Source organism: Cherax quadricarinatus, chromosome 7, assembly GCF_038502225.1.
Source record: "Cherax quadricarinatus isolate ZL_2023a chromosome 7, ASM3850222v1, whole genome shotgun sequence".
Classification (NCBI taxonomy): Eukaryota; Metazoa; Arthropoda; class Malacostraca; order Decapoda; family Parastacidae; genus Cherax; species Cherax quadricarinatus.
This window is the reverse complement of record NC_091298.1, coordinates 6,217,569-6,241,249: the sequence shown is the minus strand read 5'-3', so window position 1 is coordinate 6,241,249 and position 23,681 is coordinate 6,217,569. Positions and strand designations below refer to the sequence as shown.

The 23,681-nt window shown below is 44.3% G+C and overlaps 1 long non-coding RNA gene across 1 annotated transcript in view; it reads left to right on the top strand.

Moving 5' to 3' along the window:
* The window catches only part of LOC138852334 (uncharacterized), a 64,889-nt gene that overhangs the window by 8,000 nt on the left and 33,208 nt on the right, over positions 1-23,681 (top strand). Inside the window, exon 2 of the long non-coding RNA XR_011391660.1 lies at positions 20,515-20,643. This is a non-coding gene — a long non-coding RNA (uncharacterized lncRNA). The remainder of the gene's footprint in view (positions 1-20,514; positions 20,644-23,681) is intronic.

Sequence of the window (23,681 nt, the reverse complement as noted above, 5' to 3'; positions counted from 1 at the left end):
TTTGGGATCTTACCTGAACTTTCGTTCGTTCGTTCGTTACTTCAACTCCATATTGTTTCAGACTTTGGAACAATGCTCTTCTCCAGACTGAGGGACTGACCACCTCAAACTTTAAGGGTGATGGACTGATTACATCGTCTTCAAGTCTCTTCTGCTTCTATTAACTTTTCTGTACTCGACTGAAGAAGCCTACTGTGTAGGCGAAACGTTTCGAAATAAAGATACCTAACTGTTGCATATGTGTCTTACCTAACAATCAGAATACACATCTACTGCTTACTGCGATACTCCGATATACATATGGTATCAATAATGAAGATCTTTATGGTGTCTCTTTGAACGGCAATTCGAGGCTTTTTGTCAAATTCAGACAAAATAGTACTTACGAAAATATGGTTGCCACATACCAGGATGTGATCAAAACCGTCAATCCTGGTGTCACTGTTCGCCTTCACGACGTCTCCCGTTTTTACACCTGGATCAAGGTACGAAACGTTCTTTTGAGGCGGACGAGAGTGATTTGAGGAATGTTTTTGCACGCTATGGCACGGTTCATATGGCAACTATGGGACGGTGGCATGATGGTCCTCTAGTTGGTATGCTGGAGGGGTCTTTCTCCCTGAAAATGTCCCTCAAGCACCCTATTCCGTCGTATGTGGTTATGGAGGACTTTCGTACGCAAGTGTACGTTACGTACTCAGGACAAAGGCGTACGTGCAGGCTTTGTGGGATGTATGACCATATGGCGGCGCAATGCCCTACAAGACGTGATAAAACGACGGAAGTAAGGCGGTTTGATGTTTCAACGGAGCAGCGATCATATGCTGCTGCTACACAACAACATATATTGCCTCGTAAATTGTGGAGTGAGGAGGTAGAGGGTGAGGTTGAAGAATCGCCGATATGTCTAACCCTCCCTGGTGCAGTGGAGGACGTGGGCGTGGTATCGGCGACGACAGAGGAAGACCTCGTTCATACTCAGGTTGACGTGGAGCAATATATTCAAGAAGTTCTGAATGTTTTATTAGATGCTTCCACATCTAAGGGGCTTCATGGTGGTTTAGAGGATGTAAGTGTGAAGGAGAAGGACGGGGCATCCGCCGGGCATATTGCTGAACATCAGGTTGTGGTCGTGGAAGTTCATAGAAACAACAGTTCTGAAGATAAGATGGATACTGGCCGCAGATCTCGTAAGAGAGTGGCGGTGATATCTGACTCTCAAGATGTTTTGACACCAGGACAACGGTCGGGGAACAAAGCATGGTGCGATGTGACCCGTAGAGACAAGGGCAAATCTACATGTGTTCAGCATGCCAAGGAGAACGACACAGGGGGGGGTGGGGGAAGAAGTGGAGATATACGCAAGGGAACCAAGACGGTCAAGGTATCCAAGGGTAAACCTCCAATGAAAAGTTCAAGTGTCTTACTTTAAATATAAATGGGTTACGGTCTGTTGAAAAACGTAAGTATTTGGAGGTTTTGTTAAAAAATTATGTACCCAATGTTGTATTCTTAAAAGAACACAATTATAAATCTTTAGGTGAATAGCTGATTCCTGAATATATTTTGTACATGGGCTGTTCTAATAGACTGAAAGGTGGTGTAGCAGTGTTAGTTAAAGAGGCTAGCCCGGCGGGTTTTCGACACGTTTGCAAACATATGAGGTGGGAGAGGAGGGGAGGGTTGTTAGGGTTGATCCGAACGGGGCTGTTTTCTTTGCAAACATAGGAGGTGGGAGAGGAGGGGAGGGTTGTTAGGGTTGATGGGGTGTGGGGTCGGGTGCGGGTGGCCTTCCTGGGGGTGTACGGACCAGCGGAAGGTGACATGCGTGTAAAAAATGCGTTTTTTAGGGACGTGTTGGTGTACCATTTAAGATCACTGCCAGTCGTCACGATTATTGGGGGTGATTGGAATTGCATTGATCGTCGCAAGGATGTCGAACCGAGAGGGAGAGGTTTTTTTTCAGGATATTTAGGGGACCTTTTGCGGAGTGTTAATGTTACGGATGTGGGGGGGGGATGAGGTGGGTGGGGTCATGCATACGTTCGTTAGAAGGGAGTATGCGGTAAGACTGGATCGCATATACGTTTCTAGAGGTGTCAGCGTCAGGAGTGTACGTGTGCTAAATGTGAGCTTTTCCGATCACAGAGGTGTTATGGTGGATGTTGACTGGGTAGGATTACCGAGGCGTTACAGAGGTTTCTGGAAGTTGAATGTGGGTTTAATGCACAAAAGAGGTGTGAGGGAAGATTTTGTGAGTGCTTGGAGAGGATGGTGGGCTGAATGGCAGGAGGGAATTGATATAGTCGAATGGTGGGATACTGTCGGTAAGGTGAAGGTGAGGAATTTTTATCAGCAGCAAGGAAAAGAAGACAAGAGAATGCAGTATGGGCTCTTGAACTATCTTGAAAATCAACTGCAAGCATGTTATACAAAGGGTGGGGGGAGTGTATCCGGTGGTTGAAATTGAAAATTTAAAACGCTTAGAGACTTTCACAATCGTATTTTTGATGCGGCGCGGATAGCAAGTGGAATTGATGAGGTTTTATGGGGTGACCGTCCTTCGGCGTTTGTCTTGCGAGAGCAGGGCAGACGCCGTAAGGCGACAGAATTAATGGGATTAGAGGTTCAGGAGTCATTGGGAAACTTTAGTAGGGGGTAGGTCCTTCGGTCAACGGAGGCTATGAATAGCTTTGTAGACGCATGGTATGAATTACAATACAAAAATGCTGGGATTTCTAAGGGGGCGCTGGGAGATGTGGGTGAATATGTACGTTGTAATCTAGAGTACATGGACAGGTTGGCTTTGAATGGACCTATAAGTGAAGAAGAGATTAGGTTGGCTGTGGAGGGTATGAGTGTAGGGATGTCGCCGGGGATTGACGGAATCCCTTGTGAATTTTACAAGGACAATTGGGATTGTATTCGCGATTTTTTGGTGATATTATTTAATGCCATGAAAAATGGTGGCATTATGGGACAGCAACAAAGAACAGGGGTGGTTGTTCTAGTCCCGAAAAAAAAATCTGGGAATTATATACATAATTATAGGGCAATTTCATTAATGTGTGGCGACTATAAAATATTTGCGAAATTGTTAGGAAATAGGATAAAACGGGTTTTGGAGAGAGTTCTGGACGAGGGACAATATGGTGTGCCAGGACGATTTATGTGTGTGGGACAAGGAATTATTCGCAGGTTCATTGAGGAAAGCGGGAGGGGTAATAAGGGTGGAATATTAGCTTTAGATTGGCACGCTGCATACGATTGCGTGGAGAGAGATGCATTATGTAAGTTTATGCAGTGGCAAGGTTTCGGAAAGGAAATTGTTAGTTGGGCACAGGTTTTGTACGAGCAGGCTACGTTTAGGGTGCAGGTAAACGGTAGGTTGGGAAAAGTTGTTAGGATGCATAGGGGATTGCGGCAGGGGTGTCCTATATCACAAATTCTTTTTGCGTTGATTCAGGACCCGTTTTTTAGAGCCGTGAGGGGCATTGTACGACAGGATGACAAGCAAGGTTGGGTTGGGGTACAATCAGGAATTATAGGTTACGTGGACGACACTACGGTTTTATTTCGTGGAGCCAAGGTTTTAGGAAAAGTGAGCGAATTGGTGGAATGTTTCGGAAAAGCAACCGGAATGACGGTTAATAAGGAAAAATCAATGCTTATGGAGGTAGGGGATTGTGCGGGTGTGGTATTGGGCCAGAGGGAAGGCTGGCCTTTAGTAAATCAAATTAAGGTGTGTGGGATTGTGCATAGGGATAACATACAGGATGCGAGGAAGGTGAATTCAAGCGAGGCTGTAGAGAGGGTTTTAGGTCGTTTAACAGGTTTGAGGGAAGGAGGCTTGTCTATACATCAGCGCACAATTGTGGTGAATGTGATTTTGTTCAGTAAGTTGTGGCATGTATTTATCCGTTACATCCATATGATGAAAAGCGTATGTTAACGCGTGTATATAGATATATTTGGGGTTCAGGTTGTGATTGGTTAACGAGGGATGTGGTGTCGCTCCCGGTTGGCCGGGGTGGCCTGGGGCTAATGAATCTGCATAATAGGATGTTAGGCATGTATGTCAAGCATAGCTACTTGAGAGAGGGTAGAATGGCCGGCACGGGTTTGACCTGGACAAGACGGGACTTGGTACGTTGGTTGACCGGAACGGATGTAAAGAGATGTGAGGACATGTTGATGTTAATTTATGTAAAAGATCCACGCAAGATCAAGATCGGCAAATTGGCACTGGTAGAGGGCAGGGAGGTAGTGGCTAAGGTGGAGGGAATATATCCAATGTATGCATGGAAGGACATATGGGGTCGTTTAAAAGCATTAAGGTTACGAGCCAAGGTCAGGGAGATAATGTTTAAATTTTTACATAATATACTGCCGTCCGGGGAAGTTTTAGCGAATAGGCGCGTGCAGGAGGGGGGGCTGTGTTGTGTGTGTGGAGATCCTGATACGGTCTTTCATGCAGTTTATTTCTGTAAGAGATTGGAACACGTAAGGTTGTGGTTTGGTAAGGTGTTAAGAATGGTGGGTGGGGGTGGGTTTAGTGTCTTAAGAGCTTTAAGTTTAGATGTGGGGGGGGGGTCGAAACACCGGTACAGAATGCAATCGGATATTTAGTGACGGATTTTGTATATACGTCATGGGTATACATGTATAGGCATTTATCTGTGAGGGAGAGAATCAGAGCACTGGTAGCGATATTTTATGGTACACAACAGAGAAATAAAGACATTACGGGAAACAGATGGTTTTTTCTTATTTTCAAAGGGATATTGCAGATTCAAGGTCAGGGATTTATGGGAGTTAATACCTTAAAGGGTACACGAGGCTGGCTTCTTGAATATGTGTGAGTGAAGGTGGCATACGATTGGTATGGGTGCGGTTTAATGTATAAATGATAGGTATGATCGTTAGTTTGGATGATGTTTTATTCAAACAAATATATATACTATTGCTTGGAAACTAATTTTTGTTCTTAAATTGACGTGATTAAGAGAGTGGGTCTCTTGTGAAGCAAACTCATGAACTGCATGACAGGTGTTATGTAAAAGCACCTTGAGCAACTTATATAGTTTTTCATTTTATATTTTCCTTGTATCAGCCATGTGGATGATACCTGGTAACGTTCTGTTTGGGGTCTCCTGGGATATATGTTTTGGAATATGATCAAATATGAGGGTAACAATTTTGTATTATGTGTACATAATCTCTCATGTGTGTGTGTGTGTATATGTGATAAGAATGTGGTGTGTGTATGTTGCATAATGTTACTTGTTTGGCAATTCAGAATTATCTCATGTTATTAAGTGGAACCCTTTGTGTAATGTACTGAATATTTTTGTATCTTCGCAGTTGTCAAGTAAATCGAGTACCAGTTTCATTACATATCGTTCGTTTTTGGATATTTTGTTATATATGCACTTGTTTATGTATTATGTCTTTACAAAGGTTTTTTTTTTTTACATAAAATCAAACACTAAGGCATATTATTGATGAATAGTTTCTCTTTATTTATAATGTTTATAATGTATATAAGATAAGGGCATAGGGGACGGACGAATTTTATAACCGTTAAGGTAATTATACGAAGAATTTCCTATGTGTATTCTTGTGTAACACGGTAGATGATTTTTACCTTCCTCTTCAAGGGGGGCTCCTTGGCGTGGTGAAGAGGCTCTTGGTCTGAGGAATTAGCCCTGTCGGTCTTCTTCCTCAGACCGAACCTAATTACCCCCCATTCTCCCCTCCCCTATCCCATCCTCCCCATCCTCCCCTTTTTCCATTCCTCCTCCTCCTCACCCCTCCCTTTTGCCCTTCCTCTTTTTGGCCTTTGGGATTTCTCCCACAGGCGCGCTAGTTCCTAGGTAGGGGAAAGGACACCGGGGTCCATCCCATTCCGTTGAGGTTCTTGGCGGTGGCGTAGTTTGCCGTGGAATCTGGATTGCCTGGGGATGTCCCGATCCCTCTCCGGTATCCCGGAGTAGCTTTGGGTGTCTTTCGGGCGACGGGTGTATCTCTGGAAGCCACCTTTCGGATTCCGGGGGTGGTGGCCGAAGGAGGTATGCTTTGTGGCGGATATCCGGCCGCCCTCTCTTTTGTCCACCGAGGTAGCTCGGCAGATGTGAGGTTGCTATCCCGGATTGCTGGTTTACTGGCATGAAGGGTAGGGTATGGCACGGGTTCCATGCTGCATCTGCACTACTAGCGGTGTTGAGGTCCTCTTGGGCGCGGAGGGAGATTTCCGGCCCTTTCATTCCTCCTGGGAACTATTCCTCCCGCTCCCCCTTTTTTTCTTTTTTTTATTTTTATTTTCTTTTCTTCTTTCTTTTTTTTTCTTAAAAACAAAAAGCAAAGGAGTAACCTAACCATGGCAGCCCTAGTCCATGAACCCACTACCCCCGGGCCCCTTCTTGATACCGCACCCCATTCTGACCCTGCCTTGTGTTTAGACCACTCTTCGGACACTCCTGATGCCCCTGTACCTCTTGCTGGTGCTGTTTCCTCACCCGCTTCAGGTACCGGGGCTTCGACTGACTCCTTCGATTTGTCTGAACTCCGCTCTCCTTTGACTATGCTTCCGGCTTCTCCCTCTACGGTACGGCAATTTTCGAATCGCCCGCCCATTTCATGCCGGACCAACTCCGGTCCTACTCCTAAACGCCAACGTCAATCTCCTGATGATGCTCCTTCGTTACCTTCCCATTCTACTCGGAAAAGACCGACACGTCAAGCACTCCCTCTCCACGCTCAGTTTCGGACCACACAATGGACTAAATTCTTTACTTTAAGACCGACTTCTTCTGCCTACCTTTCTGACCATAGAATTGGCAAAGCGCTCCTGCGTCATGTTGGCAGAGATATTTCATTTCATGCTCTCAAGAGCAGTACACGCATCGTCACTGTCCAGAATGCTACCCAAGCTCATGATCTTTCTCTCCTTTCGAATATCGATACTACTCCTATCACTATTGAAAAACATCTTTCTCTCAATTCTTGTAGTGGTACTGTCATTCTGCCCCATACCATAGTCCAACAGAATTTCCAGTCATGTGGCAATGAGATTTTTGAACAGCTGGAACTCCAGGATCTCCCAATCCTCAAAGTAGACACTTATGTCCTTCCTGCTCGGGGGCGGAGACGTTACCCTTGCAATGTGGCTCGTTTAACTTTTGACAGCCGAGAACTCCCGTCCTCTGTATATGTCGCGGGACATCGGTTACAAGTTCGAAAGGTGATACCTACACCACAACAATGTAGAAATTGCTGGCGTTTTGGTCACCCAGCGAAATATTGCAGATCTATGGCCGAATGCCCAGTCTGTGGTGCCGACGACCATTCTAATACATCTTGTAGTCAACCTCCATCTTGCCTTAATTGTAATAAAGCTCACCCTTCGTACTCCCGCCGTTGCCAGGTCTACTTAACTGAACGTGAAATCCGTTGCCTCAAAGAGGCAGAAGGTCTCCCTTATGCTATGGCAGTTACTCATCTCCGCCTCCAAGGGAGACTACCCCGTGTTTCTTATTCTTGTGTTTCCAAACATCCCCCCACTTCTGGGGTCCCATCTTCTGCAGCCTCCTCTGTTGTTACCCCTCCCATAGCCACTACGGCATCTAATCCTTTTGCTGTCCTTGGCTCTGACGTCCCGACTACAACTCAGTCTGTTCTCACATCTTCGCGTCCTTCCTCACAAGCCCCAGTATCGACAAGACCTCGTACGACACCTAATACCAATCGCCCCTCTACTCAGAAGTCCAAAAAATCCACATTGCTCAAATCATCTTTGCCCCTTCCTTCCCTTCTTCCACCTCCACTCTTTACCTTTCCAGTCTCTGTACCTAGTTCTTCCCCTCTTCACCCTCCTCCTCGTACTATGCCTTCCACCCCCGTCCCCTCCCAAGTTTCTCCCTCTTCTACCACCTCCCAGGTTTCTGCCTCTTCTGTCTCCCCCCACACTTCATCTCCAGTCCCTTACACTCTTCCCTCCCCCTCTACTTTGGTACAGTCCATTACTGTCCCAATCTTTACTCACCCTCCTCCTTCTATCTCCAATATGGTTTCCCATACATCTTTGAATTCAGAAACACTTGAAGCCATTTCAGAATATATTGCAGAGACTAAACCTTCAATGGACACTGATTCACTTCCTGTTCCTTCTCTTCCCTCTCCTCCATCTTCACAACCCCATTCTTCGCAACGCTCTGTTCCTTCGCTACTTGAACGTCTTCCAATGCCACCACACGTTGACTTTTCTAACCCCTCTAGTCCGTAGGTGCCTTTACCTACAGATTCCTGATATTTTCTTCATCGCCAATCATGGCCTATTTACAGTGGAATATCCGCGGCCTCAGGGGTAATCGGGGTGAGCTTCAGATGTTGCTTTCCAGGTTTTCCCCTGTTGGTGCTTGCTTACAAGAACCAAAATTACACTCGGCTGTTTTCCAACCTATCTCAGGCTATAATTTATTGTATTCTTCGGATCCTTTCTCAGATGGGACCTTTAATGAAAGTGCCCTTCTTCTACGCAATGATATTCCGTACCGTCAACTATTTGTCCACACCTCGCTGCATTACACTGCAGCCCGTATCCACTTGAATAAGTGGTTTACAATATGTTCTTTATATCTCTCTCCTTCTCGAGCATTTTCTATCCCAGACTTTGCCTTTCTTGTTTCATCCTTACCACCACCACTTCTGTTACTTGGTGATTTTAATGCCCACCATTTCCTCTGGGGGGGGTCTCATTGTGACTCACGTGGCATTCAGTTGGAGGCTTTTCTCGCCTCTCACCCCCTCCATGTTTTAAATACGGGTACTCCCACCCATTTTGATCCTCGTACTCATATTCTCTCTTGCATCGATCTATCAGTCTGCTCTTCCTCCACTGCACTAGACTTCACCTGGTCTGTTCTACCAGACTTACATGACAGCGATCATTTTCCGATCATTCTTACTTCTCCTTCATATTCACCACCTTTCCGTAGCCCTCGCTGGCAATTTGATCGGGCAAATTGGGATCTTTACTCACACCTCACTGCTTTTAGTGAGGTTCCTTCTTCATCCTCCATTGATGAGCTCCTACACATCTTCTCGACGTCAGTTTATACCGCAGCTTCTCATTCTATACCCCAAACCTCAGGCAGGCATTCTCAGAAGTGCGTGCCTTGGTGGTCTCCTGCTTGTGCTCGTGCAGTACGTTTGAAACGTGCTGCATGGGGCAGGTACCGGTACAATAGAACCGCTGAGAGACTTCTTGATTTTAAGCAGAAGCGTGCGATCGCTCGCCGTGTCATCCGTGAAGCTAAACGCACTTGTTGGCGAGACTATGTTTCCACCATCACCTCTGCCTCTTCTATGAGTGCAGTCTGGAAAAAAGTGAGGAAATTGAGTGGTAAATACTCTCCTGACCCAGCTCCTGTTCTACGGGTCGCTGGTGTTGATGTAGCAAACCCTCTCGACGTTGCCATTGAACTTGGCACACATCTGGTCCGTATTTCCCGAGGGCTCCATCTATGCCCCTCGTTTCTTTCCTCAAAGTCTGCCAGAGAGTTAGTACCCTTGGACTTTTCTGCTGTATAGTCCTTGTGGCTTAGCGCTTCTTTTTTGATTATAATAATAACTGGACTTTTCTTCTCTCAGAGAAGAACAGTATAATGTGCCTTTTACACTTCAAGAACTGGAGGCAACGCTCTCAGCTTGCCGATCATCGGCAGCTGGGCCTGACGACATTCATATTCGTATGTTACAACATTTACATCGGTCAGCCCTTGTAGTCCTCTTACACCTCTTCAATCTTATTTGGGCACAAGGAGTTCTTCCCCAGCTGTGGAAATCTGCCATTGTTCTCCCTTTCCGCAAACCGGGTACTACAGGACATGATGCCTCCCACTATCGCCCCATCGCTCTTACTAGTGCAGTTTGCAAAGTGATGGAACGTCTCGTAAATCGACGTTTAATGTGGTATTTAGAGACACACAACAGTCTCTCCGCTAGTCAATATGGCTTTCGTAAGGGTCGTTCTACCATAGACCCCTTACTACGCTTGGATACGTATGTTCGTAATGCCTTTGCGAATAATCACTCAGTTATTGCCATATTTTTTGACCTTGAGAAGGCATATGACACAACTTGGAGGTATAATATTTTGGCCCAGGTCCATTCCTTAGGCCTCCGAGGCAATCTACCATCCTTCCTTAAGAACTTTTTAACTGACAGACATTTCCGTGTTCGAGTCAATAATGTTCTTTCCCCGGACTTCGTCCAAGCTGAAGGTGTCCCTCAGGGATGTGTTCTAAGCACAACACTTTTTCTCCTTGCTATAAATGATTTGGCCTCTGTTCTTCCACCCAATATTTGGTCATCACTCTATGTTGATGACTTCGCTATTGCTTGTGCAGGCTCTGTCATCTTATTGCAGTTTCTCTCCAGCATGCGGTCGACCGTGTTTCCACTTGGGCCACCACGCATGGGTTTAAATTTTCAAGTACCAAAACTCACCAAATTACTTTCACTAGACGCTCTGTTATCTCCGATCATTCTTTGTATCTCTATGGCTCCCGCATCCCCGAACGTGATACAGTCAGGTTTCTAGGCCTTCTCTTTGACCGTCGGTTATCCTGGAAACCTCACATAACCTCTCTGAAGGCAACTTGTCACAGCCGGCTAAACCTTCTTAAAACCCTTGCTCATCTTTCCTGGGGAGCTGATCGTCGAACTCTGCTTCGCCTACATTCAGCCCTCGTTTTATCGAAACTCGATTATGGTGACCAGATTTATTCCGCGGCCTCTCCTGCTACTCTCTCTAGCCTTAACTCTATCCATCACCAAGGATTACGTTTGTGCCTTGGTGCTTTTCGCTCTTCCCCTGTTGAGAGCCTCTATGCAGAAGCGAATGTTCCATCCTTGTCTGATCGCCGTGATGCCCATTGCCTTCGCTACTATGTACGCTCTCACGATCTACACAATCCTTCCATTTATAGAATGGTCACCGATATTAGTAGACATTCTTTATTCGTTCGCCGCCCCTGTTTGCTCCGTCCCTTTTCTCTTCGCCTACATTCACTCTTGTCTTCCCTTCAGTTACCACCTTTATATGTTCATGTAGCATCTCACTTTTCCCTACCCCCCTGGGAAGTTCCAGCTGTTCGGGTCTGTTCTTTCTCACTCCCTTGCTCGAAAGCTCAACTGCCTACGGTGGCTTCCCGCTCTCTTTTTCTTGATCACTTCCACTCCCATTCTCATGCCACCGCTGTGTACACAGATGGCTCTAAGTCTTCAGACGGCGTCGGATTCGCAGCAATGTTTCCGGACAGCGTCTTGCGGGGACATTTACTATCTTCAGCTAGCATTTTTACTGCTGAACTGTATGCCATTCTTGCAGCACTTATTCGTATCGCATCTATGCCTGTGTCATCATTTGTAGTAGTCTCAGACTCCCTTAGTGCTCTACAGGCTATACGAAAATTTGATACATCTCATCCCCTAGTTCTCCGTATCCAACTTTGGCTATGCCATATCTCTACCAAACATAAAGATATTGTTTTTTGTTGGGTCCCTGGTCATGTCGACGTACAGGGCAATGAACAGGCAGGCACTGCTGCGCGGTCAGCAGTACATGACCTACCAATTTCCTATCGAGGTGTTCCATTTCTGGACTATTTTGCTGCAATAGCTACCCACCTTCGCACCCGTTGGCAACAACGTTGGTCAACTCTGCTCGGTAACAAACTTCATTCTATTAAACCGAGCATAGGTTACTGGCCGTCTTCTTGTCATCAGTGCCGAGGTTGGGAGACCACTCTCTCCCGCCTTCGCATTGGTCACACTCGTCTTACTCATGGGTATCTCATGGAGAGGCACCCTGTTCCTCTCTGTGAGCAGTGTCAAGTTCCAGTATCGATTAGCCACATTCTGTTAGACTGCCCTCTCTATCAACGAGCACGCAGAATTTACCTCCAACGTCGTCTTCGTTCTACTACTCTCTCTTTACCTTCCCTTCTTGCTGATGGACCCTCCTTTAATCCTGACTCTCTCATTGACTTCTTGACAACGACTGATTTACTCCACAAACTCTGATGATACTTTTCGCACTCCCCTCAGCCTTTTCTAGTTCAGTCTCTTGCTGCCCTTTACCCTTTCACCATCCACTGCCCCACTGTTATCCGTAACCTATTACTCATCCATCTCCCTTTTGCCACCTGATGCCCTCGCTTCCTTCCTGCCCTGCAGCGCTGTATAGTCCTTGTGGCTTAGCGCTTCTTTTTGATTATAATAATAATGCTGCTTACATCTAACCTGACCCCTCTCTGTTCAATAGCACCTTGACTTTATATACCCGATTCCTGTAATCTTTGTATCGGGAGTGAACAAGGTCTCACGACCGTGACTTGAGTTTGTACATGCAATTTCTTAAACTTCTCGGTATCTTATACCTGTTTGTTACCAAGGGGCGATGTATTGAGTATGGTAAAGGGAAGGAGGGAGGAAACTGGGTACGATGACCTGGGCAGGATGTTGGGGAGGGGAAGGGGGTGAGTAAAAAAAGGTGGCTGTCGACGCCACCACCTCGCTGCAGCTGAGAATCTTCCATATATATGGAAATTTCAACAAAATTGATCCCGGTAAGTTTCCGTAACTGTCGTGGACGACTTTTCCTGTCAGCGAAAATTCTGATTCATTTCACGACACTTTTTTTTTTTCCCCCCCTACCGACTTCTGCTCAAGAAAGAGTTTTGTCGTTGTCGTCCAAGAACCGTCATGTGGCGGAGCTCATGAGCTCACTTAAAAATTGAAAATGAAAATCCACGTAAAATAAGGGCAAGTCTTAAACCTGGATTCTGTTTCGGCTTGTATTATGCTGGTAAGATGCGGGAACTTGCAGGTTACTGATTGTTATTGTACAACAAAGAATTTAGTTCCCAATAATACGTAAACTAAAATAGTTTATATACCTCGAGAGGTGTGCGTCTTAGCGCATACATGCTGAAAATATACTTTAACGCATGTTTTAGGGGATAGAGTAAAATAGAGTAAATTAAAACTTGTATTAAATAGCAAACGGAGTCACGAAGCAACTGTCGCCTCGTGTTTTTTCCCATTTGTATTTTTGTGTTAGTTTTTATGTCTGATGGAATACTTAGGAGTGATTATAGAGACTTAATGTGAGCTGCCTCGACGCAAGTGAAGGCCTCTTGTTACGAGGAATTAAGAGGTATTCTCCTTTTCCTTGGATGGAATCTGACTCTCTTTGGTGCTATTTAACCCCCTAAGGGATTAGCATTATAACAAATAAAAACAAATTAATAATTACCAAAGCCTGTCAGGACAAAACAAGCGAGGAGCGTCTCACGAATACCCGATGGGAAAAAAAGTTTTCGAGGGCAGGTAAGTGTTTTGGATGGCGTGCAACCGACAGCTGGTAATTAGCATAACATTTGCATAGTCTGCAGCGCCATTAATACATTTTATGTATATTAACGTGGCACGTGACGTCACCTTCATTAGCATGATATTTCTTGGCCATAAACTTCTTATACTAAGGATGACATAATGGAAGGCAATCTTTCACACTTTATCAAGCCATTTTGCAGTGTAGTCTCTCTCGTAACTGACAGGGAAGAGGCTCGCCACGATCAATATTTTCTTTTTCCTTGTTACGTTCACAATATTGTGAAATCTTAGTTTTCTGTTTTCGTGGGAGTTTCTACCTATAATTCGTTCTTTTATTAACATAAATGTGAAAAATTATCACCCTGAATAAACGGAAAAGAAATGGCCGATCAGTTTGCTGTGTTTTTCATAGCTACTAAAGATGTGTGTGTGTGTGTGTTTAAAGGTACTAAAACACATTCTTATTCTCCTCCATTTATTTTTCATTACCTCATCTTTTCCCTCTTCCTTTCACTCATTACCTCACCTACTCCCTCCACTACCTCACCTACACCCTCCCTCCACTACCTCACCTACACCCTCCCTCCACTACCTCACCTACACCCTCCCTCCACTACCTCACCTACACCCTCCCTCCACTACCTCACCTACTCCCTCCACTACCTCACCTACACCCTCCCTCCACTACCTCACCTACACCCTCCACTACCTCACCTACACCCTCCCTCCACTACCTCACCTACACCCTCCCTCCACTACCTCACCTACACCCTCCCTCCACTACCTCACCTACACCCTCCCTCCACTACCTCACCTACACCCTTCCTCCATTACCTCACCTACGCCACTTCCCTCTATTCTTCATTACCTTGTCTACCCCCTTCCCTTCATTCTTAATTACCTAACTCACTCCCTCGTCCTTCACACTTCGTCTTTCCTCCTATTTCCGTCTCCCATATATCTTTCTTACCCCTCTGTCCTTCACTTATTTTATTATATTTCATTCCCTACCCTTCATCAGTTATTCTCTGCAATCCCTTCCTCTATCTTTCTCTTTACATCATATTTTCTCTCTCCCATTCCTTGACGACTCTCTCTTAATGGGAGGAGTCGTCAAGGAATGGGAACTACCCTTCCCTTTCTCGGATCAGGTCTTATTACTTCCCATTTCCCATTCGTTGTATTACTAGTAGACTCTGATATGTGACTGAAGAAGTCTACCGTGTAGGCGAAACGTTTCGGAAATATACAATACCGAAATGTTGCACACGTCTTGTCTACCTGATTGCCAGCGTTGGCTGACATTATTCTAGTGATAATGACTCTTATAGGTTTAGCGCATCTTCCTCCCCATGAATATTTTAAAAGGCCTTCCAGTGAGTCTTGGTATTTGGATTACGTGTGGCCAGCAGTAACAGCCTGGTTGATCTGGCCCTGAACCACCGGGAGGCCTAATCGTGGACCGGGCCGCGGGGGCGTTGATCCCCGGAATACCCTCCAGGCAGACTCCAGGTAAACAAGTGGGGGTTGTTAACCTGCCAGGTTAATTAACTAATCACCTGGTGCTTTTATCTGCAAGATTAATTTTAGTTGACAAAAGGATGTAGAAAACGATTTGTTTCTTCAAGAAAGATGTAAAAAATTTTTGGATTTCTTTCCTTTCTTGGAAGGTTTATATCACTTATTTCACTGTTTAGTACTCGCTTATTTCACTGTACAGTACTCGCTTATTTCACTGTTTAGTACTCGCTTATTTCACTGTACAGTACTCGCTTATTTCACTGTTTAGTACTCGCTTATTTCACTGTACAGTACTCGCTTATTTCACTGTTTAGTACTCGCTTATTTCACTGTACAGTACTCGCTTATTTCGCTGTACAGTACTGGCTTATTTCACTGTACAGCACTCACTTATTTCACTGTTTAGTATTCGCTTATTTCACTGTATAGTACTCGCTTATTTCACTGTTTATTACTAGCTTATTGCACGTAAAATTTAGTGATTTTGGGGCAAAAAAATTAAACTTTTTAGATCAAAGTTCTGAACACTGTAGCTTTTATCTGTTATCTGCCAAGGACCGAGCTGCGGGGGCGTTGATCCCCTATCCAGGTATACTCCAGGTATACTCCAGGTATACTCCAGAGTAATACAACCCAACCTCAAGGGAGGTTCCTTGAGGCTGGTGAAGGGCTCTTGATTTAAGGGATTGGACTTGTGCTTTAGTCCCTTGAATAGTCTTGTATGCCTTCCATACCCTCCCCCTTAGACGCTGTATGACCCCCTACGGATTTAACGCTCCCCTTGAATGTAATAATAATATGTAAGTTGTTACTTATTCTATATCGGTCGCATTATTTTTGTGATTTTTTTGTTCCTTGTTTATCCGATTTATTTTCATGGGGGAGCAGCGCTTTACGACCCTAGTGGGTTTAGCGCTTCTTTGTGATTGTAATAATAATTTCATGGGGGAGCCTTGATGCTGGTAAAGCTTCTGATCCGAGGAACTGGAGCCACCCCGCTTCAAAGGCTTCAGTTCCTTGGACGCCTGGGGGCCCCGTCTTATATACAGTACCACACTGTGAAGTGACGTGAATCCTACGTCCACACTGTGAAGTGACGTGAATCCTACGTCCACACTGTGAAGTGACGTGAATCCTACGTCCACACTGTGAAGTGACGTGAATCCTACGTCCACACTGTGAAGTGACGTGAATCCTACGTCCACACTGTGAAGTGACGTGAATCCTACGTCCACACTGTGAAGTGACGTGAATCCTACGTCCACACTGTGAAGTGACGTGAATCCTACGTCCACACTGTGAAGTGACGTGAATCCTACGTCCACACTGTGAAGTGACGTGAATCCTACGTCCACACTGTGAAGTGACGTGAATCCTACGTCCACACTGTGAAGTGACGTGAATCCTACGTCCACACTGTGAAGTGACGTGAATCCTACGTCCACACTGTGAAGTGACGTGAATCCTACGTCCACACTGTGAAGTGACGTGAATCCTACGTCCACACTGTGAAGTGACGTGAATCCTACGTCCACACTGTGAAGTGACGTGAATCGTACGTCCACACTGTGAAGTGACGTGAATCCTACGTCCACACTGTGAAGTGACGTGAATCCTACTTCCACACTGTGAAGTGACGTGAATCGTACGTCCACACTGTGAAGTGACGTGAATCCTACGTCCACACTGTGAAGTGACGTGAATCGTACGTCCACACTGTGAAGTGACGTGAATCCTACGTCCACACTGTGAAGTGACGTGAATCCTACGTCCACACTGTGAAGTGACGTGAATCCTACGTCCACACTGTGAAGTGACGTGAATCCTACGTCCACACTGTGAAGTGACGTGAATCCTACGTCCACACTGTGAAGTGACGTGAATCCTACGTCCACACTGTGAAGTGACGTGAATCCTACGTCCACACTGTGAAGTGACGTGAATCCTACGTCCACACTGTGAAGTGACGTGAATCCTACGTCCACACTGTGAAGTGACGTGAATCCTACGTCCACACTGTGAAGTGACGTGAATCCTACGTCCACACTGTGAAGTGACGTGAATCCTACGTCCACACTGTGAAGTGACGTGAATCGTACGTCCACACTGTGAAGTGACGTGAATCGTACGTCCACACTGTGAAGTGACGTGAATCGTACGTCCACACTGTGAAGTGACGTGAATCCTACGTTCACACTGTGAAGTGACGTGAATCCTACGTCCACACTGTGAAGTGACGTGAATCCTACGTCCACACTGTGAAGTGACGTGAATCCTACGTCCACACTGTGAAGTGACGTGAATCGTACGTCCACACTGTGAAGTGACGTGAATCGTACGTCCACACTGTGAAGTGACGTGAATCCTACGTCCACACTGTGAAGTGACGTGAATCCTACGTCCACACTGTGAAGTGACGTGAATCCTACGTCCACACTGTGAAGTGACGTGAATCCTACGTCCACACTGTGAAGTGACGTGAATCCTACGTCCACACTGTGAAGTGACGTGAATCCTACGTCCACACTGTGAAGTGACGTGAATCCTACGTCCACACTGTGAAGTGACGTGAATCCTATGTCCACACTGTGAAGTGACGTGAATCGTACGTCCACACTGTGAAGTGACGTGAATCCTACGTCCACACTGTGAAGTGACGTGAATCGTACGTCCACACTGTGAAGTGACGTGAATCCTACGTCCACACTGTGAAGTGACGTGAATCCTACGTCCACACTGTGAAGTAACATGAATCCTACGTCCACACTGTGAAGTAACGTGAATCCTACGTCCACACTGTGAAGTAACATGAATCTTACGTCCACACTGTGAAGTAACGTGAATCCTACGTCCACACTGTGAAGTGACGTGAATCCTACGTCCACACTGTGAAGTGACGTGAATCGTACGTCCACACTGTGAAGTGACGTGAATCCTACGTCCACACTGTGAAGTGACGTGAATCCTACGTCCACACTGTGAAGTGACGTGAATCCTACGTCCACACTGTGAAGTGACGTGAATCCTACGTCCACACTGTGAAGTGACGTGAATCCTACGTCCACACTGTGAAGTGACGTGAATCCTACGTCCACACTGTGAAGTGACGTGAATCCTACGTCCACACTGTGAAGTGACGTGAATCCTACGTCCACACTGTGAAGTGACGTGAATCCTACGTCCACACTGTGAAGTGACGTGAATCCTATGTCCACACTGTGAAGTGACGTGAATCGTACGTCCACACTGTGAAGTGACGTGAATCCTACGTCCACACTGTGAAGTGACGTGAATCGTACGTCCACACTGTGAAGTGACGTGAATCCTACGTCCACACTGTGAAGTGACGTGAATCCTACGTCCACACTGTGAAGTAACATGAATCCTACGTCCACACTGTGAAGTAACGTGAATCCTACGTCCACACTGTGAAGTAACATGAATCTTACGTCCACACTGTGAAGTAACGTGAATCCTACGTCCACACTGTGAAGTGACGTGAATCCTACGTCCACACTGTGAAGTGACGTGAATCGTACGTCCACACTGTGAAGTGACGTGAATCCTACGTCCACACTGTGAAGTGACGTGAATCCTACGTCCACACTGTGAAGTGACGTGAATCCTACGTCCACACTGTGAAGTGACGTGAATCCTACGTCCACACTGTGAAGTGACGTGAATCCTACGTCCACACTGTGAAGTGACGTGAATCCTACGTCCACACTGTGAAGTGACGTGAATCCTACGTCCACACTGTGAAGTGACGTGAATCCTACGTCCACACTGTGAAGTGACGTGAATCCTACGTCCACACTGTGAAGTGACGTGAATCCTATGTCCACACTGTGAAGTGACGTGAATCGTACGTCCACACTGTGAAGTGACGTGAATCCTACGTCCACACTGTGAAGTGACGTGAATCGTACGTCCACACTGTGAAGTGACGTGAATCCTACGTCCACACTGTGAAGTGACGTGAATCCTACGTCCACACTGTGAAGTAACATGAATCCTACGTCCACACTGTGAAGTAACGTGAATCCTACGTCCACACTGTGAAGTAACATGAATCTTACGTCCACACTGTGAAGTAACGTGAATCCTACGTCCACACTGTGAAGTGACGTGAATCCTACTTGACACACAGACTTAAAATTCAGACAGAGACTGGCAGGACCTGGTCGCTCTGAATCGGTAAACCACGAGACCTCAATACGTGAATTAGTGGATCCTAAATGGGTGAAATTGAAAACGCGTTTATATACGCGTACTGGTTAGTTTTAAAGGCGGACGCTAGAGTGGGTTTAGGGATGTGAAGGTGTTATTATTATTAAGAGCAGCTGCTTAAAAGAGATTGTAAAATATATGTCTTACAGCAGTAATATAATTGTTTAGTACAACTAACTAGTTTTAGTCTGGCTTTGGGTAAATATTTAGTAATGTAAAGAAAATCCTTTGTTTACCATATAAATTAGTGGGTATATGTTGTTTGGTCAGATGCTTAAGATTTATTTAGTAATATATATCGTGTCTCCAAACCTAGTAACGTACCTAACCCGCCTGACTGATGGGTTAGGTTAGGTTAGGTAAGGTAAGGTTAGGTAGGTTAAGGTTAGGTAGGTTAAGGTTAGGTAGGTTAAGGTTAGGTTAGGTAACGTAAGATAAAGTAGGGTAAGGTTAGGTAAGGTAAGGTTTGTCAGGAAACAGGACTTGTGTTTACTGACGTGTTATGTAACAAACTTACCCTTCGGAGTAGGTTCTCGACGACGGTGAGGGACTCTTGATACAAGGAATTGAACCATTGCTCGCTTGGATCGAATCTGATTGCCTTCCATTACTAAAGACATTGTATTGTCCTCATAGGTTTGGCTCTCTCCTCCCTACCCCAGGCGTTTGACTCCTACGGGCTTAACGCTTTCCTTATGAATATAGCAATAATATAACCTTTAACTTCCATTATATTCCTTACACACTTCAACAGTTCTTCGTTATAGCGTACGAAGATGGGAATCACAGTTGCTTCATGCATTTCTTACACATTTATTTCTACAGTAGCTAATTAACTACATAATTTCCGTTTATTGGTGTTGGCTCATAATTATAAATTGCGCTGCATATAGGTGCTGATCAAGTGGCTGTAACGATGACGTTTGGAGAACAGCAGGACTACAGTAAATTCAACCCTACCAACAGCCCCGTAATCTGTACAAAAACACCCTTGATGACGCTCTGTACAAGAGAATAATTTTTTTTCACAATGTATATACAATAAGATCACAGTAAAGAGGTGATATTACAATATACAAAACAACCACTCTGAAAAAATAGCGAAATTCCAAGTGCTTTCGTGACTTCTCACATTGTCAAGGAACTATAATAATGTGAGAATTCACGAATGCGCTTGGAATTTCGTTATTTTTTCACACTGTTTTTGTGTATATATATATATATATATATATATATATATATATATATATATATATATATATATATATATATAGAGAGAGAGAGAGAGAGAGAGAGAGGGTAGATATCAGTCAATTTTCTGTCGTAGTGGAGATTAATCCATACGAAATATTATTTTCACAGATGTTGCTCTACCGGAAAACTTGAAGTATCTCGCTCCTTTCCATCATCTGCTTGTGAAGTAGCCTTCACAGGCAGTGCCCCTTGCAACTTGAAAATAATACAAGTGTTTATCATCAAGCAGCCCTGAAGGTGAGCGGATTAATTTCTATTTTCATCACCGCAGATAGATCTCTGTTCCTTCAACGATTCACCGCTTCATTAACTATTCATTACATGTCTTTTCTACACAGTTTTGCCCACTGTATCTTTTACGACATTTAACACTAATCATTGCACGACTGGTGAAGAAGTATCGTTAATGTGAGCTGCTACCATCATGTTATTATGAGTTAACTTTCTGCCTCACTTCATGATTAGTCCTGACTGTGTCGAAAAATTTCCCTTGATTATTAACATTAATTTCTTACATTTTGATGCAAAATTAGTTATAAAAATACATTTGTGAAGGATAAAGTGCAAGCTATTCGCTTTGAACTAGTATTATATGACCGTAGATAAATACCATTTGCTGGGGTAGACCGCTGACCCGAGTCATCGTCGCCCAGTTGACCCAGCGACAGTTTGTTGCATACTGTGTATTATTGCATTCATATGGAAACCTTAAACTCATTAGGGATCATATAATGCCTGGAAAAATGGGAGGCAGTCAAAATCTATCTGTGGAAGGGGATGATCTGCTCCAACTCCCTGAAGCAAGAGTCCTTTACCTTTGTCAAATGTTAGCTTTCATGAATAAAATTCGTATAACTATAAGAAGACAAACACTTTTATTGATGTCCTGTTTCGTATGCGAGGTAAAAACGACTGTAGTATTAAAGCCTGAGAAGGGATCTTGGTCAGAGAAATTGGTGTCATATTCCCGTTCCTTGGATCGAAACTGATTGTCTCCAATTCGCATAGTTCTATATAATCAGTACGGAGCTAGTGCTCCCATGAATAAAAGTAATCAACGGAACAGTGGCCCAATAAGCACTAGGAATAAAATATATTTTGTTTTGGTCTCCTAAAAAAAATACCGAGTTTTCTTTATTTTATCACCCGTAGCTTGGGTTGATATAATCTACATGCAGATATGCGGACATTGACGGCAGCTTGAAGACAAAATTGCGCAAATCTCCCGAAAGTTAGACATTTTAGGTAAACGGCTTCCCTTGACATAGCTGTGCATATATTGTGAGGTCAATTAGCTATTTCTTCATTTTTTTTAACTATGTCATATAACTATCGCTGCCTTGTGAGCAATGTCGTTGGATTTTCCATTCTCGAAAAGTTAGTTAATAGTTGAATTGTGATGTACTGTGAATCAGACGCTCCCATATTACATTTACACTGTCCACCTCCAATTAGCATAGTTCTTAGTCATTCGTTTGCATTTTCCTGTGTGCTTTTGTCAATGGTAATACAGTTTACGAGATTACATTAGTGATAATTAATTCCAAGGGATAATATCAGGGAGTTTACCATCAGAGGAAGATCGAGGCAAGATCATTTTGCCATTGAACTCCATTCCCGCTATAAACCAAATATTTTAAATTTAAATTTAGTATTTTAGTAAAACTCCCACAAATATGTTACTGAATACACCTCTGCTCGTAGCCTGTAGGTAGGGACGCTTTCATGGGCTGGTGAAGCGAGCAGATTTACCAATTTATGTAAGCTACGTATGTATTCAGTGCTCTTAGCATCTATTTTTCCGTCCAGCTAAAACCCAGTGTTTAGTTTCTCTACCACCCCTACATCCTATTATTATTTTTTTGTTAAAAGAAGTTGAAAGTGAACATAGATAAGAGTATAGTAAAGAGGGTATCAAACGAGTTAGGTAAAGAAAAATTAAATATCACATTGGAGGGAGGGAGTGTGGAGGAAATGTTGTGTTCAGTTATGGAATCAATAATTGCCGAAGCAATTCGTAGCCATCTTAACAGGCACAGATTGATTAATGATTCTCAACACGGTTTTACAAAGGGGCGTTCCTGTCTTACGAATTTACTAACCTTTTTCACTAAGGTGTTTGAGGAGGTAGATCATGGTAATGAATATGATATTGTGTATATGGACTTCAGTATGGCTTTTGATAGAGTTCCACACCAGAGGCTGTTGAGGAAACTTAGGGCACACGGAATAGGAGGAGAATTTTTTTCCTGGGTAGAGGCATGGCTGACAAATAGACAGCAGAGAGTTTGCATAAATGGGGAGAAATCAGAATGGGGGCACGTCACAAGCGGTGTTCCTCAGGGGTCAGTGTTGGGCTCGTTGTTGTTCACAATTTACATAAACGACATAGATGAGGGAATAAATAGCGACATAAGCAAATTTGCTGATGACACCAAAATAGGCCGTCCAATTCATTCTAATGAGGACATTAGAGCACTCCAGGATGATTTGAATAGACTGACGCAATGGTCGGAGAAGTGGCAGATGCAGTTTAATATTGACAAATGCAAAGTTCTAAATGTTGGACAGTTAAATAACCATACCACATATAAACTAAATAATGTAGATCTTAATACTACCGATTGCGAAAAGGATTTAGGAGTTCTGGTTAGCAGTAACCTAAAACCAAGGCATTAGTGTTCGCAATAAAGCTAACAGAATTCTTGGCTTCATATCTAGAAGTATAAATAATAGAAGTCCTCAGGTTGTTCTTCAACTCTATATATCCTTGGTTAGGCCTCATTTAGAATATGCTGCTCAGTTCTGGTCACCGTATTACAGAATGGATGTAAATGCTCTGGAAAACGTACAAAGGAGGATGACAAAGATGATCCCATGTATCAGAAATCTTCCCTATGAGGATAGACTAAAGGCCCTGAATCTGCACTCTCTCGAAAGACGTAGAATTAGGGGGGATATAATCGAGGTGTACAAATGGAAAACAGGAATAAATAAAGGGGATGTAAATATTGTGCTGAAAATTTCCAGCCAAGACAGGACTCGCAGCAATGGTTTCAAGTTGGAAAAATTCAGATTTAGGAAGGTTATAGGAAAGTACTGGTTTGGTAATAGAGTTGTGGATGAGTGGAACAAGCTCACGAGTACAGATATTGAGGCTAAAACGTTGTGTAGTTTTAAAAATAGGTTAGATAAATATATGAGTGGGTGTGGGTGGGTGTAAGTTGGACCTTACTAGCTTGTGCTGCTGGGTCTGGTACAGTGCTCCATCCTTG